The following is an 18,431-nucleotide window of genomic DNA, read 5'->3' on the forward strand; positions in this document are numbered from 1 at the left end:
CCAACTCACTGGATGAATTTTAAAAAGAGTTAGATAGAGCTCTAGGGGCTAGCGGAATCAAGGGATATGGGGAGAAGGCAGGCACAGGTTACTGATTGTTGGTGATCGGCCATGATGACTATGAATGGCGGTGCTGGCTTGAAGGGCCAAATGGCCTCCTCCTGCATCTATTTTCTATGTTTCTATGTTTCTATAGGGGCCTCTTTTAACACATGTAGATGAAAGTGGGATTTTATTTCAGTTTTTCTGGAAAGCAACCAATGCTTTTGCACTAAGCTTGCTTATTTAATTTTGGAACTTGAGAACACATTTTTTTGGCCTTCTGGAACAGAACAATTCTTCCCACAAAAACATTTCTCCCTTCACTGCATCGACCAAAGCGAAGCAATATTTTTATGTTTCAGTCCAAGTCTCATTCTCTGTCTCCTCCAGTTCTCCAGATCCTGTTTATCCCATTTCCAGGAACGGTTTCCTTTCATTTCTAATTTCACGGGTCAAATTGTAGGTGTGACCTCAGCATGAATTAGGATCAACGGAACACACAATAGGAAAAAAAGCCCCAATATGCCAATGACATCAAACATAAATCAATTGCACTAAACTTGATCTCAGAGCTTGAAAAAAACACCTCAACACTAAAAGATTTTTCAATTTCCCACACCAATTATCAAGTGTTTTTTTTTTTAGTAGGATTGCTAATTTCAGTGGAGATAAATTCAATAGAGCTTGTAAACAGCTTCTTGATATTGGACCACATAGGAAGTCAAGATTAAAGGAATATGAGGAACGAGAAGGAAAATTAAGTGATAGTCAGCGGTAGAGTTGCTGCCTCCCAGCACCAGAGACCCGGGTTTGATCCTGACTACAGGTGCTGTCTGTACGGAGTTTGTACGTTCTCCCTGTGACTGCATGGGTTTTCTCCAGGTAAACCAGTTTCCTCTCACACTCCAAAGACGTACAGATTTGTAGGTTAATTAGCTTCTGTAAATTGTCCCTAGTGTATAGGATAGAACTATAGGATCAACAACGATGGTTGATCGTTGGTCAGTGTGGACTCGATGGGCCATAGGGCATGTTTCCACGCTGTATCTCTAAACTAAACTAAATAAAGTCCGATTAAAAATAGTTCAAAGATCTCCAATGAAATAGATGGGAGGTCAGGACCACACTCTAGCTGATCAAAGGACGGTTCAGTTGCCTGATAACAGCTGGGAAGAAACTGACCCTGAATCTGGAGGTACTTTGGTATCTCTTGCCTGATGGGAGAGGGGAAAGAAGGTGTGACCGGGGTGAGACCGGTCCTTAATTAAGTTGGTGGCCTTGCCAAGGCAGCGTGAAGTATAGGTGAGTCAATGCAAGGGAGGTTCATTTGGATGATGGCCTGTTACAGTCACTGTTACACTCTTCCCTGTTACAGTCAGTTCCAGCACACTGTACTGCCTCACCAGAGAGCCATGTATATTCAATTGCCTTGCGGCAGTAAATCAATTAACACGGCAACACCATAACACCAAGTTGTATTTGTTTTCTTGATGCTGAACTCAACGAAAAAAAAACTCCTTGCCATTATCTTCCAATTGGATGTTTGAAAATAACATGACACTCTTTGAAACAGAACAGACTGTAGGTGCCATTACAAAGTGACGCGGAATTTCCTTATTTTTTATCACAGTTTGTGTGAAAGTAGTAAAGAAACAAACTGCTGGAGGATCTCACTGGGTCAGGCAGCATCTGTGGAAGGAAACGGACATTTGATGTTTTGGGTCGGGACCCTTCTTCAGACTGTCCAATGTCTGAAGTTAGACACAAAATGCCGGAGTAACTCAGCGGGACAGGCAGCATCGCTGGATAAAAGGAACGGGTGATGCTTCGGGTCGAGACCCTTCTTCAGACTGAGAGTCAGGGGAGAGGACGACACAGAGATAAGGAAGTGTAAGGTGTGAAAATGAGACATCAAAGGGGAGGCAGAATGTGGAATAGATCATTGTTAGCTAGGAGAAGGTCTCCACCAAACGTTGCTGCCTGACCTGCTAAGTTCCTCCAGCAGTTTGTTTTTGCTGAGGATTTCAGCATCGGCCGGCTTGTGTATCTCCTTGTGTGAATGTAGGCTGATGGTTGTCGTATTATATTTTTAATTCTTGCCAAAGTAAATATTCCCTTTGAAAGTCTATAATCAAATCATTAAGTCCTGCATGATTTTATGTTATCAGATATAATTTACTGAATTCCTGACTGTTAAACTGAAAATCACTTTGGAAAGCGAATAGACAGACAGACTCCCAACATCTGGGGCACAGATATTACAAGCTGAAATGCAACTAGCATATGCACGTTTATAAATATTGCAGCATTAATAGTACTATCATTTTACACATCATTAATCGTATACTTTATACTTCTGTGGGGTTTTTTCGCCTCTTCAAAGGAACTGTCATCTATTTCCACTGAAATATAGTTTTTCTGACTTTGGAGGGTGGATATTATAACAAAGGCATAAATGATTAAAATCATGGAACAATAATCTTAGCTAATCACACCACTCCTTCCAGGCTTATTACTTTCACATGAAATATTTTGTGGGCATATTCAAAATGTTAGATCTTTCAAATCACTAAGATGTGAATTTTGAGCTTAATTGTCTCTATATCAGTGACACTGAATCATAATTCTTAATTTAGTTTAGTTTAGTTTAGTTTAGAGATACAGCATGGAAACAGGCCCTTCGGCCCACCAAATCTATGCCGACCGTCGTTCACCTGTTTGCACTAGCTCTATCTTATCCCACTTTCTCATCCACTCCCTGTACATTAGGGAAAAATGTGCACAGGCAATTATCCTGCAAATCCTGCACGTCTTTGGGATGTGGAAGGAAATCCACGCGGTCACAGGGAGAATGTGCAAACTCCACACAGACAGCACCTGAGGTTAGGATCGAACTCGGGATTCTGACACAGTAAGGCAGCAGCTCTACAAGCTACACAGTAGACACTTCCTAGTGATTAACTATAATTTCATTTATTGGAGAATATTTAAATTCCTATGTTCTTGGTGAATTATTCCATGATTCAAGATTCAAGATTCAAGATTCAATTTATTGTCACATGTACCAATTAAGGTACAGTGAAATTTGAGTTACCATACAGCCTTACTAAGTAAAAAGCAACAAGACACACAGCCACATAAAATAAAATTTAACATAGACATCCAGCACAGCGGATTCCACATTCCTCACTGTGATGGAAGGCAAAAGAAAAATCCAATCTCTTCCCTTCTTTGTTTTCCCACGGTCGGGGGCCTCGAGCCTTCCGTTGACGTGACGATCTTGACTCACGTAGTTGCCGGTCGGGCCCTCGCGTCGGGGCGATCAAGCTCCTGCACAGATCATCCGGTGAATCTCTCCTGAATCCTTTCCAACTTAAAGACATCCTTCCTATAGAGGGTGAGCTGAACTGTACACATTATTCCAAGTGTGATCTCACCAACGACATGTGCAACTGTATCATGAGATCCCATCTTTTATACTCCATACCCATCCCAACAAAGGCAAGCATGCCAAACGCCTTCTTTACCGCACTGTCCACTTGGCTTGCCACTTTCAGTGAACCATGCACCTGTACTCCCAGATCTCTCTGTTCTGCCACACTCTCCAGGACGCTACCATTTACCTGGTAAGTCCTGCCCTAGTTGGACATTTCAAAGTCCAACATCTTAAGCTTGTCAGAGTTAAATTCTATTTACCATTCTTTGTCTGCCTTCCCAACCAATCTAGATCCTGCTACAACTTAGACATTCCTCTCTGTCCATTATTGTGGTGTCACCTGCAAATTTACTAACAACATTAAATGCATTGTCATCAAATCCTTAATGCAGATAACAAACAATAAGGGACCCAGCACCAATCCTTGCAACAGTCTGCTGGTCACAGCGTCCAATTAGAAGAGCAACCCTCCACAAATATCCTTTGGCTCCCATCTTCAAGCCACTTTGAATCCAATTGGTAAGCTCACCTTGGATCCCATGCAATCTAACCTACCAGACTACCCTACCATGCAGGACATGATCAAAGGCCCTGCCAATATCCATTTCGACTTGATCCACTGCCTTGCTTCACTTGGTGACCTCTTCAAAAATCTCAATCAGATTTGTGACACACAATTTCTCACACACAAAGCCATGCTGACTATCTCTATGCTGGTAGATACTGTCTCGAGGAATCCCCTCCAATAACTTCCCCATCACTGACCCTCTGGCTTCACTGGCCTGCAGTTCTCTGGCTTGTCCTAGCTGCCCTTCTAAAATAACGGTAAAACATTACTTTGTAACTTTGTCAGCACCCTTTATGTGGCTAGTCTTTATGCGGCTACCTTGGGTACGCAAGCAAAGAATTTCACTGTGACCTGTCACATGCGACAATAAAGTATTCATTCATTCATTCATTCATTCGAACCCTCCACTCCTCAGGAAGCTCACCTGTGGCTAAAGATGATGCAAATACCTCTGCAAAAGCATCCGTAATTTGCTCCCTAGCTTTCCACAAGGTCCGAAGATGGACTTGGTCGGGCCCTGGAGATTTATCCACCTTTGTGCACCTTAAAACCACCATTACCTCTTTGTTCACAAAATGCTGGAGTAACTCAGCAGGTCAGGCAGCATCTCAGGAGAGAAGGAATGGGTGACGTTTCGGGTCGAGACCCTTCTTCAGTCTGATGTCAGGGGGGCGGGACTAAGGAAGGATATAGGTGGAGACAGGAAGATAGAGGGAGAACTGGGAAGGGGGAGGGGAAGAGAGGGACAGAGGAACTATCTAAAGTTGGAGAAGTCGATGTTCATACCACTGGGCTGCAAGCTGCCCAGGCGAAATATGAGGTGCTGTTCCTCCAATTTGCGGTGGGCCTCACTATGGCACTGGAGGAGGCCCATGACAGAAAGGTCAGACTGGGAATGGAAGGAGGAGTTGAAGTGCTCGGCCACCGGGAGATCAGATTGGACAACGCGAACCGAGCGCAGGTGTTGAGCGAAGCGATCGCCGAGCCTGCGTTTGGTTTCGCCGATGTAAATAAGTTGACATCTGGAGCAGCGGATGCAATAGATGAGGTTGGAGGAGGTGCAGGTGAACCTCTGTCTCACCTGGAAAGACTGTTTGGGTCCTTGGATGGAGTTGATGGGGGAGGTAAAGGGACAGGTGTTGCATCTCGCTCGTGCGGTTGCAGGGGAAAGCGCAACCTCTTTGTTGGTAATTCGGATCTGATCTGATACTTCATAATTCCAATGTCTCAGTAAAAACAGATGAGAAATGTTCACCATCTTTTGTAGGTCTACAGCAAGACAGGCATGCTGATCATTAACGGGGCCTATCCTTTCCCTCGCCACCCTTTTAATATGCCTGTAGAATCTCTAGGGATTTTCCTTCACCTTGCCAGCCAGCTCTATTTTCTGTGGCCTTTATGTTGTCCTGCTTGATCTCCACCGCCTAAATGCTTCCTTTTTCCTGACCAGAGACCAAACATATCTCATCAGCCAGCATTCTCCAGTCTTGCCAGCATCACCCTCCACCCTAACAGGAACGTACTGCCCCTGTACTCTTGCTATCTCACTTGTGAAAGCCTCCCACTTGCCAGCTGTCCCTTTACCTGCAAACAAACTCGCACAATCGGCCTCTGCAAGTTCCTGCTTAATGCTTCCAAAATCACCTTGCTACCTTCTCCATAACTACTTTAAAACAAATAGAACTAACTTGAATTTTCTCAGGGTCTTAGTTTTTCCCAGGATCTCAGCTGTTGTTCTCTCCAACTTGCTGAATTACTTCTGTGTTATGTCAATCCATACGTTTTTAAAATGTAAAGAGTCACCTAACTGCTGTATCTTGACTTAACTTGTATTCAATTTCCTTTTGGTTGTGTCCTAAATTACCCTGTCCCAGCATTCTAGTGTTTCTCAGTTAACTTTTGCTAATTGCATTATTTATCAGTAATCACTCTAGACTTTAGAGATACAGCGAGGAAACAGGTCCTTTAGCCCACCGAGTCCTCACCAACCAGCGACCACCCATACACTACCACTATCCAACACTAGGAACAATTTACAATTTACAGAAGCCAATTAGTCTACAAACCTGCATGCCTTTGGAAAGTGGGAAGAAACGGCAACACCCGAAGGAAACCCACGCAGTCACAAAGACAACATACAAACTCTGTAAAACAGCACCCATAGCCAGGATCGAACCCGGGTCTCCGGTGCTATAAGGCAGCAACTCTACCGCTGCACCACTGTGCTGCCCTATGCCTCCCCTATGCCAGTACTCAGTTCTCCAACTGACCACCGGGTGGCACCGCAATGGCTGCCTCGCCAACAGTCTGTCTCGTCCTTTACTTCTTTGTTGTTTTTTAGTATGTGTTAAAGTAGTGTTCTTTAGCTTTGTTTCATGTGGGGGGTGGGGGCAGGGAGGGTTGGGGCAAACTTTTTTTTAATCTCTTACCTCGACGGAGATGCAATTTTTTTCCGTATGGTATCTCCGTCTGCACTGTGGCCTAACATTGAGGAGCTGGCGGCCTCTTGCTGGGGATTGACTTTGGGTGCTCCAACCGCAAGAGCTTTGACCGCCCTGATCGCGGGAGCTTCGACCGCCCCAATCACGGGAGCTTCGACCGCCCCGAACGCGGGAGCTTCGATCGCCAACTGTGGGAGCTTCGATCGCCCTGACTGCAGATGGTTCGACTGCCCCGACCGCAGGAGAATAAAGAGTGAAGAAGATGAGACTTTATTGCCTTCCATCACAGTGAGGAATGTGGGGAATCCGCTGTGGTGGATGTTTATGTTAACTTTGATGTAGTTGTGTGTCTTGTTGCTTTTTCTAGTATGGCTGTGGTAAATCGAGTTTCACTCTAGCTTAACTGGTACACGTGACAATAAAATACCCTTTGAACCCTTGAACGGTAGTGAACTCTTGCATCTGGAGTCCCCCCTCTAACAACTGCATAAAACCACTTATACACTGACTGTTATTGAAACAAATAGGACCAACCATAAATGATAATCTCTTCCACAACAACCCAGCTTACTCTTAAAACAGACTCACAGAGGCAGAAAACTGGATTTTTTTTCTTAATTTGTAATTATAAACTGTTCAACATTATCTCCAAGTTTAAGTCTTAATTTGAAGCCTGCCACCATTAATCATTTTTGAATAACTATGTTCCTGGTGAATTTGCCTTACTTGCCATAAATTGTTCTGTTCATAGGTGATAGGAGAAGAATTAGGCCATTTGGCCCATCGAGTCTACTCTGCCATTCAATCATGACTGGTCGATTTTTTCCTTGTAACCCCATTCTCCTGTCTTCTGCTTGTAATATTTGACACCCTTACTAATCAAGAACCTGTCAATCTCTGGTTTAAAAATACCCAATGACTTGGGCTCCACAGGTGTCTGTGGCAATTAATTTCACAGATATATCACTCTCTGACTAAAGAAATTCCTCCTAGAGTCATAGAGACTCATAGGGTAGTATGGTGTGGAAACAGGCCCTTCGGCCCAACTTGCCCACACCAGCCAACATGTCCCATCTACACTAGCCCCACCTGCCTGCGCTTGGTCCATATCCCTCCAAACCTGTTCTGTCCATGTACCTGTCTAACTGTTTCTTAAACGTTGGGATAGTCCCAGTCACAACTTCCTCTTCTCCTTTCTAATGGTACATCCTTTTATTCTGAGGGTGTGCCCTCTGGTCCTAGACACTCCCACTAGTGGAAACATCCTCTCCGTATCCACTCTATCCGGGCCTTTCATCATTCAGTAAGTTTCAATGAGATCCGCCCCTCATCCTTCTAAACTCCGTCAAAAAGTATATTTACAATTTTGCTATAATGTGATAACAATTAAATGTGATAACAACTAGGAAGGTAGTAGATTGATGTAATTATGAATATTTTTTCAGCAAAGCGTGTCAGATTCATCTTATTATTGCCAAACCTTTTTGTGACATTCATATTTGATTGACTGATAATGGATCGACTCGGCTTATATTAATTGGAATTTAGAAGGATGAGAGGGGATCTTATAGAAACATATAAAATTATTAAGGGATTGGACAGGCTAGATGCAGGAAAAATGTTCCCGATGTTGGGGGAGTCCAGAACCGGGGGTCACAGATTTAAAAAAAAGGGGTAGGCCATTTACGACTGAGATGGGGAAAAACCTTTTCACCCAGAGAGTTGTGAATCTGTGGAATTCACTGCCACAGAAGGCAGTGGAGGCCAATTCACTGAATGTGTTCAAGAGAGAGTTGAATATAGCTCTTAGGGCTAACGGAATCAATGGATATGGGGAGAAAGCAGGAACGAGATACTGATTGTGGATGATCTACCATGATCATATTGAATGGCGGTGCTGGCTCGAAAAGTCGAATCGCCTACTCCTGCTTTTTCCTATGTTTCCATGTTTCTATGATCCGACTAAAATTTTCTCTGAGCATTCAAGATCTTAAAATAATGACAGTGCTCCTTTAAATATTTCCTTTGCCATATTTTTGCTGTGTCTGTACCAGGAATTCTGTTCCCTCAGCACCTCCGCCACTTCAAGATTCCTGTTTTTGTTTGTATGGTGGCCTTTTTCTGTGTTTGCTGATGCTATTAATTATTTTTTATGGCTCAACGAGTTTGTTGAATTTTGATTTTATTTGTCCATGCGGTTTTCATCTTGAACTATCATCTGTCCCTGACTGCACTGTTTACCCAGTTCCTCTTGATGTTCTCCATGTGTGTGCATTACTTTCTGTTCAGTTTCCCCTCAAGCTGTGCACATATTTCTCTTTTTTTTCTGGTTCAGGAATGACATGTACTTGACCTGACAACATGGTTGTCTAGGAAATATAATAAACTTCCAGTGGCGATGGGCGATTCCCAACAATGGCCAGTAGTAGGTTACTGTGTAAACCTCCAAACTGTTAATACAGGTCAAGTTTACCTTCAGTCAAAGTGTGATTCCTGCTGTTCTCATCTTGCTTGCCAGCAGTTTTTGCTAAGTGCCCTCAATACTGTACAAGTTTTATAATCGGTCACATATACAGTATATTTAGTTTATTTAGAGATACAGTGCAGAAACAGGCCCTTCGGCCCACCGAGTCCGTGTCGACCAGCGATCTCCGTACACTAACACTATACTACACAGACTAGGGAGAATTTACAATTTTACCGATGCTAAACAAGCTACAAAGCTGTACGTCTTTGGAGTGTGGGAGGAAACCGGATTGCCTGGAGAAAACCCATGCGGTTACCGGGAGAATGTACAAACACCATACGGATAGCACCTGTAGTCAGGATCGAACTCTGGTCTCTGGCTCAGTCCCTTGCACCACCGTGCCACCCCTATCTTTGCACTAAATGTTGTAGCCTTTATCCTTGAGCTGTGCCTTGTGGAAGGCTTGATTTTACACATGGATGATCTTTGATTGGATGGCACGCAAACAAAATCTTTTTACTGTACGCGTGACCATAATAAACTAAGCTAAATTAAACGGAACTACATTCCCATGGGGGTCAGGCAAAGTGCAAGGCACAGTGACAGCAATTCTTTCTGGTATCCTAACCAACATTTATCCCTTAACCAGGTGTTTACATAGCAAGGGAACAGGCTTCCCAATCATATTGAGCGGGTTAAGGACAGGTACAGTATGTTTCCATATCTATAATATAAATGTGGATTTTCACATGATATACATGTATGCAAATAGGTACAAAAGGTAGGTACAAAATTACATGCTTAAAGCACTCAAAGGGCTGTAATTCCATTGAAACAAAGTAAAAGTTTTACCTATTTAAAAAAAAAGTTGAACAGGTTCATGGTTTGCTCTGAGCAAAATCAAATTGTCTTTCCGTCCCTTACATGGTTTAAATGCTCAACCCAAATATCCTGAGGCATAACTACAGGCGTGATGCTCATCAAGTCTCCTGCTCTAGAACACAAAGCTACAAGGATCTGCAGATCCTGGTTTAACAAAACAGACAAAGACGTGGACAGGTGGCGTTTCCGGTTGGGATCAGTCTGAAGAAGGATCCCGACCCTAAACATCACCTGTCCACGTTCTCCAGAGATGCTGCTTGACTCTCTGAGTTATTCTAGCACTTTGTGACCTTTTTATTTTAGAACTCAGTGTTTGAACATTTTTGTAAAGATTAGCACAGTGATTTATAATGTGCCCAGAGGGGTGAGTTATATTGTTGGTTAAACGGCTTTTTACTTTCTGTTTCCTGACAACATTATCATTGCCCAGATAGGGTGTGCCTTCATTGCACACATTGCAACCAGTCTCTGATGGAGATCCTGACATTATACTTCACTTTGAAGTGTGCGTTGCATCCTTTTCCCCGAGTAGTCCACTGTGGCACATTATCGACTATTCTATCTGTTCATAAAGCTGAGTGATACAGTCTAAATGAGTGAAACATAAAGGACAAGCATCTGTATTTGAGTGTTGTGTGCATCAACATGCCTTATTCTCCAGCTTGTTAATCATGTTGCTGTTCCATGGCTAGCGTGTAGAGTCACACTTGGCCAGGTTTATTGGCACCACATATACAAATTCGTACAAGTGCCGGCCAAAATGCATATGTTAAATTCCTAATCTGTGCCAAATTTATGGTTGTTTTTCTTCCACTGCATAATCTTGTCTTTTGGGAACTGGATAGAAACTATCAGTATTGAACTCAATAAGGACAGACCAGCTGCTGAAGAGTGAATAGCTTCATCCCATCTGTCTGAGCAGCAACGCCTCTTAGAGTTACAAAGGACAATATTTAAATATATTCCACAAACAACTTTGAAAAGTAATTCTATTCTTTATTTATTGACAAGGTATTAAAGCAAAAAAGCAATAAAAATGTCTGCAAAGTTCAGCAAAAGTGTTCCTGGTGAGGCTTAGCCATTTGAGTTTCAGAGTATAGACACAAAAAGCTGGGTCGAGACCCCTCTTCAGACGACCCGAAACGTCATCCATTCTTTCTCTCCAGAGATGCTGCCTGTGCCGCTGAGTTACTCCAGCTTTATAATAATAATAATAATAATGCATTTTATTTATATAGCGCTTTTCATATACTCAAAGACGCTTTACAGAGATTTTGAGAACATAGGGAAATGAATAAATAGATAAATAAGTAAATAAATAAATGAACAGAGAAAGGAGACAGAAGGTGAGGTGACCTTCAGTGGTTGAAGGCAGTACTGAACAGGTGAGACTTCAGCGATGTTTTGAATGTGGTGAGTGTGGAGGAGTCTCTAACGGTTTGGGGTAGTGAGTTCCATAGGGTGGGAGCAGCGATGGAGACAGCCCTGTCCCCCCAGGATCTGAGTTTGGTCCGGATGTGGGGGGATAGGAGATTGGCAGCGGCAGAGCGGAGGGTGCAGGTGGGAGTGTGCCTGTGGAGGAGGTCGGTCAGGTAGGATGGGGCCAGGTTATGGAGGGCTTTGTAGGTTATGAGGAGGATTTTGTACTTTTATGTGTCTATCTTCGGTTTATCTTCCTTCCTACACATTGCATGAAATGGGGCACGTACTGAGTTTCAGAGTAAGTGACTCCATTTTATTTTCATTTGAGAGTTGTTTGACTCCCAATTGCTAACTGCGTCTGTTGTTTTAAAATTGTCCTGTCCACCTGTCAGCATAACATTAAAATCGATGTGTCCTCCTGACATTTCAAGCCTCCTACAGCAGTAATTGCCACATTCCATGCAATGTCACCGAACTGATCGAAAGCAAATATTCCTCCACCTCATGTTATGGAACAGCTCCATTGAACTCGAATTCTCTGGTACAAACAAAATCATACCCATTGTATCATTTCTGGAATCATCAGATGGACCAAAGAAGAGTGCAACAAATCTTTCCATTACAAATAAGAAGTCAATTTATTTAAATTAAATCTCACTGTTCCCATAGTAAAAGTGTTTTTGTTTGTGCTAATTATCTGCCACACTATTTGGAAGGAATAAACGGACACAGCATCAGTAAAGCTGAATGTGGCGCTTGGGTAATGTAAGCAAGAGTTAACCTGCTGTTATAATAGACTTTATTCTTTAAACTTTAGAGATACAATGTGGAAACGGGCCGTATGGCCCAATGAGTCCGCACCGACTTGCAATCACCCCATATACTAACACTATCCTACGCACTAGGGACACTTTACAATTTTACCGAAGAAATGAACCTACAAACCTGTACGTCTTTGGAGTGTGGGAGGAAACCAGAGCACCCGGGGAAAACCCACGTGGTCACAGGCAGAACGTACAAACTCCGTACAGACAGCAACCAAAGTCAGGACCGAACCCGGGACTCTGGCGCTGTAAGGCGTTCCACTGCTGCACCACCATGCCTGGGAAGAGCGTTGATACCTTTAGCATTCTACATTTGATGGAAAGAGGAGTGCATCACATGACTACTTAAGAATTCCAAATGTGACTCCTTTCTTCAAATTAATAGACAACAATATTAACATATAAGACACAAAGTACTGGAGTAATTCAGTGGGCCATCTCTGGAGAGCATGGATAGGTTATGTTTCAGGTCAGGACCCTTCTTCAGACCCGACCCAATACTTCACCTATCCATGTTCCCCAGAAATGCTCCCTGTCCCACTGAGTCACCCCAGCACTTTATGTCCTTTTTTGTAAATCAGCATCTGTAGTTTCTTGTTTCTGTAATATGCCATATAAACTGTTTAACTTTATTTAAGTTGCTGGATTACCATTCAGATTTTTTTGCAGTGTTTTGCCTTTGCATCCCTGAATTCTCCTTAGTTAAAGATATCAATGAACATGGATTGAAGGTAGAGAAATGGAGCTCACACTCAGCAATGATTGAATGACAGGACAGGGCTTGGACAAAAACATTGTACAATGACATCACAGGATGTCCTATCTACTTCATGCATTGAACAAACTTACCTAGTTGAATACTGGTTTATTTTGTACAGAAAGTGCAAGGTCTACATTGGGAATTCAGATTTATTTCACACTAGACCAAGTGGACCTGTCGGGCCCAAACCTCTCCTGCATTGGTGCAGCATCCTCTCCTACCCCCCTCCCCCTCCCCTCCCCCTCCCCCTCTCCCTCCCCCTCCCCCTCCTCTCCCCCTCCCCCACTTCCCCTCCCCCTTCCCCTCCCCCTTCCCCTCCCCCCACTCCATCCCCCTCAACCCCCCTTTTCCTCACTTCCTCCCCCCCCTCCCTACACCCCCCTCCCTCCCTAGGAGATAGATTTAAACTTTAAAATGTGAATAACTTTTAAAATATAACACCGATTTCAATGAAACTTCTTCCATTAGCACCAAAGGGATGGCAGTCAGTAAGATGGGCCTAAAATTGTCGTGCTGTCGTGTACCGTTTTGGCTGTAGTTCAGGAACAAACAAACAAACAAACGAGAGTTTTAGTATATAGATGAAGGTTTAAAGAGGCTGCCTTTAAATCTGTGACACCGCTGCCTCCAAACATTCAAATAGTGCCCGCACTACCGTAAATGCGTGTAATGGTATTTTACCTCTGCATTAGTTGGCAAGCAGGGTGCAATGTATGAGCAGGGGTAAAAACAGGACTGGAATAGATTGGCAACAACCTCCAGGCTTTATCTCTTCACTATACTATCAATACAAGTTTCAGTACGATATTCAGAGTAGCTTCCCCAAAGGTAATCAAGGGTATGTCTATCTAGGGTACTCATTTTGTTGTCTTTTCACTTCTAAACATATCATTACATTCTGGAAACAATGCAATAGTCTCCAGCCCAATGCATGTTGAAGCAATGCCAAATATTTTCCTACATTGCATCCGCCTTGTGTATCAGTAGCATCAGTTCTCTTTTCGACTTTGTGCAGTTAGAATTTGTTGGAAGGATTTGCTATCTGAAGCCCTTTGTTACAAGTGTCAGGTCTGTACAAGATATTCTCTTGGGTTCAGTGTCACTGGCTTCATTCACTGCACAGTAACTGCTCATAAAACAGCGTGACCCGTAACAATGAAACACTGTGTGTTCTGGGTTGTGTAATTCCAAACAATTTTTAGGATTGATGATCATTACCCTTTGACCATTCCCTGAGCTCTCTCTGTTTAAGAATGACCATCTGAGGTACTAATTAAACCTGTTAACATCATCCTTTGTATTAATTCCTGGCAGCCATTCCTGAGCTCTGCTGAATAAAGCAATTACAATATAACTAGACGCACCTTATCAAACACACACACTCCCTTAAACACATACAGCATAGGTTTACTGAAAACTTTTCTGACAGGTAATGGCTCAGATATTATTCTTTGGAGGACAGTGTTTTTGTGTTCGACATAAATGAAGTTCATCTAAAAATGCAATTGCTGAAAGTTGTGTTGCGTGTGAATGCATAGTGTACGTGACAAGTTTAGTTTAGTTTCGAGCTACACCATGGAAACAGGCACTTTGGCCCACTGAGTCCATGCTGACCATGCTGGTTCTATATTATCCCACTTTCGCATCCACTCCCTTCACATGAGGGGCAATTTTACAGAGGACCAATTAACCCACAAACCCGCATGCCTTTGTGATGTGTGAGGAAACCGGAGCACCCAGGGTAAACCCACGCAGTCACGGGAAGAAAGTGCAAACTCCTCACGGACAGCACAGCAACCGAGATCAGGATCGAAATCGGATCTCTGGTGCTGAGAGGCAGTGGCTCTACCAGCTGTGCCATCATGCTGCCCGAGACTCCACTGTATTTGCTGTGGGTTCTCTAGCTGTTCACAGTAAAGTCCAATGACTTGGGACTGATGTCTTGACATTAATTACACAAATTCACTTGAGGGTCTGGAGTGGCAATGTTAGTTGAAAAGCACCAAGCCTATCAGATCTGTTTGCAGGGTATCTGGGAAACCGATCGAAATGCAAAGAGGGCAGCTTTTAATTATCTTTCTCAGTGTCTGCATCCTTGACGCCTTTCTCATGTTTCTCAATTGCCCCTGATTCCCTGGTCCCTGAGCCGATCTCATCTTCAAACTGCCCACATAGGACCCCATCCCAGCTTTGTGACTGGCCACCCCAGTCTCCTTCCAACATGCACACTCGCATCACCACACAATTACATGACTGCTCATCCTCACACCAGATGCCTGATGCCACATCTGTGGAGATGCTCTGTTTTTGATGCCTTATCCTGTGATGTTGCTCCATTTACTGAGGCTGTGGAAACCCCCTTCTGACTTCAGACCCAACCCACTCAAGTGCTCTCTCAACCCATCCTGTTGCTCCTCTTGCCCACACAAACAAAGACTGCAACACAAAACAGGTCATGTCATAAGTGATAGGGGCAAAATTAGACCATTCGGCCCATTTGGTCTACTCTGCCATTCAATCATGGCTGATCTATTTCCCCCTCCTAACCCCATTCTCTTGCCTTCTCCCCATAACCCCTGGCACCTGTACTAATCAAGAATCTATCTATCTTTGCCTTAAAAATATCCATTGACTTGCCCTCCACAGCCTAGACTGTGGCGAGGAATTCCACAGATTCACCACCCTCTGATGTTTTTATGTTTCTAGTTGCTATATTAAAAGTGTATTGGCAGGTGGATGTGTTTGGAAGGATTCAACCCGTTTTGCACAGAATTAATAGCAACATCTTAATACACATTTACCTGAAATTTTCATCCAAATTTTCAAAGTGATTAGAGATTACCAGAGTGATTACCAAGATACAGTAGAGAACGCCTTAGGAGATCCTTCTTCCTGGTGGCTATCAAACTGAACAACTCCTCCCCCTTCTGTCATGTGGTAGACTGACTCCCTCCCCCCAATCTTTGCATATCCCCAATCTTTTCCACTCGTCACTTTAATTGCATATTTCATATATCTTGTGTTTTCATGACTGTTGGCAGATCAATTTCCCTCCTGGGATAAATAAAGTTCTATTGTATCATATCATAGATTTAACTGCTATATAATTTCAAAGGCATGTACCACCTAGTGTGCCATTTGACTGTGGCTTTGTATGGACTTTAAGCTTGAGAACATGTTTTCTGACAAGTATTTTCTATAGGAGACCAGTTACTTCCCTGATATATTTCAATATATTTGAATATATATTTGGCATGTATTTGTAATTTTACTGTATATTTGCTTTCAGATTAATTGTTTTTTGTAGGAACCAAACTCTTTGTTATCTATTTTAGCTCTACATTTTGGATGGACATTTTCTGCCTAGAGAAGCCATCGACATTAGGCAGGACCATTGTCCTTTCCATCAGTAACTTGTGGATTCCATGCATAGATGTACAATGTCAATAGCAGGCACATTCTGCTGGACAAATATAACGTGAAGGCCTGTTCACTTTATTTACTTGACACTGGGTTACTTTAAGTAGTTCTTTGCACCAATTTAGAGAGCAGAGGTTTAAATTCAATTGTCAGGTTGGCCATGTGGTCCAATGGGTGGCACAGTGGAGCTGCTGCCTTACGACGCCAGAGACCTGGGTTCCATCGTGACCTCGAGTGCTGTCTGTGTGGAGTTTGTGCATTCTCCCTGTGACCATGTGGGTTTCCACCGGGTGCTTCGGTTTCTGTCTACATCCCAACGATGAGTGGGTTTGTCGGATAATTGGCCTCTGTAAATTGCTCCTTGTGTGCAAGGAGTGGATGCGAAAGTGGGATAATGGTGTGAACGGGTGATCGCTGGTCAACATGGACTCGTTAGGTGAAGGGCCTGTATTCATGCTGTATCTTTCAATCAATTAATCAAATATCTGAGCCAACAAAGGATAATTTATGCAACAAGAGAATCTTAGAGTGGAATTTCCTGAACTATCTTGTTTCTGTCATAATGGATTTTGACTTGGATTTTCTACCATGGTGGCACAGCGGTAGAATTGCTGCCTTACAGCACTTACAGCGCCAGAGACCTGGGTTCGATCCCGACTATGGGTGTTGTTTGTACAGAGTTTGCACGTTCTCCCCGGACCGCATAGATTTGCTCTGAGATCTTTGGTTTCCTACAAAGACGTACAGGTTTGTAGGTTAATTGGCTTGGTATAAATGTAAAATTGTCCCGAGTGTGTGTAGGATAGTGTCAATGCGTGGGGATCGCTAGTCGGTGCGGACTCGGTGGGCGAAAGGGCCTGTTTCCATGCTAAACTAAACTAAACTAAACATGCAAAATACCATGACATTTGAATATTTAGCATTTCTTATCATGTCTCCTTCAAAATGGTCATCAGTTTCAAAAAGTAAGTTTCAGTGTTATTATTGTGCAAAGTGAACGCTTTATTGTTCAATGAATATGTACAATTATCCTTGGAAACTGGCAAAAATAGACAAAAAAAGTGTTGGAGTAACTCAGCGGGTCAAGCAACATCTCTGGAGGAAACAGATAGGTGACATTTCAGGTCGGGACCCTTCTTCAGACAGTTAATGGAAATTTGTAATGTTGACTACCAGCTCGACACTAATTATTAAGAAAAATCAGTCTTCTTGATGGCCATTACAGCCCACCAATATAAGGTCTTTTGCATCTGTCACCTGCCATCCAAATTGGTTCTTGATCTCTCCTTAAGTCTATCAGAGCCGACTTTCTCCAATTTATTTGTTGGACTGAGCTTGAGCCCATATAAAAGTGAAATGAGCTACTTTTATTCAGATGCCTGTTTACAAATGCATTAATTTTGTGCTTCTTCCAAAAGAATGGTTATAATTGTATTTGTTTTAATTGTTTGTCAATGTAACTTTACTGTGAGGGATTAAGTAATCCAGCTGGAGCTTTCAAATTCGAACATACAATGAACTACCATTAAAACAGAAAATCATGGTCAGGTCGGGCTGCGTCTATGGGAAAAATGTTAACATTGTAGGTCAGTGACATTGCATGGGAACTGGAATAGTGAGAAAACAAGTGTGTATTAAATTGCAGAGAGTGGGAGGGGTGGAGTGAACAAAGCATTCTCTGTGCAAAAACACAATTTGCTGGAGTAACAGTGGATCGGGCAGCATCACAGAAGAAGACGGATAGGCCATGTTTCGATTCAGAACCCTTCTTCAGACTGATGTCTGAACCCTTTCTCAAGTCTGAAGAAGAGTTTCAACCTGAAACATCCACTATTCACGTTCCCCAGAAATGCTGCTTGACCCGCTGAGTTACTCCAGCACACTTTGTAAATCTGAAAGCTGCGTTATCTGAAATTGTTCCATTTATTATTTATAGGGCCAATAGGTATCAGTGTCAGAGGTTATGGGGTGAAGGCAGGAGAATGGGTTTGAGAGGGTAAGATAGGTCAGCCATGATTGAATGGCAGAGTAGACTCAATGGGCCAAATGGACTAATTCTACTCCTATAACTTATGAACTTATTCAGTTTACATACAATACAAAAAAATATATTTTATTCACTCTCTGGAACTGAATAGACATCTTTCTAGCCCTAATAAAAGTCTTGAT

This window comes from Rhinoraja longicauda, chromosome 29, assembly GCF_053455715.1.
Source record: "Rhinoraja longicauda isolate Sanriku21f chromosome 29, sRhiLon1.1, whole genome shotgun sequence".
NCBI lineage: Eukaryota > Metazoa > Chordata > Chondrichthyes > Rajiformes > Arhynchobatidae > Rhinoraja > Rhinoraja longicauda.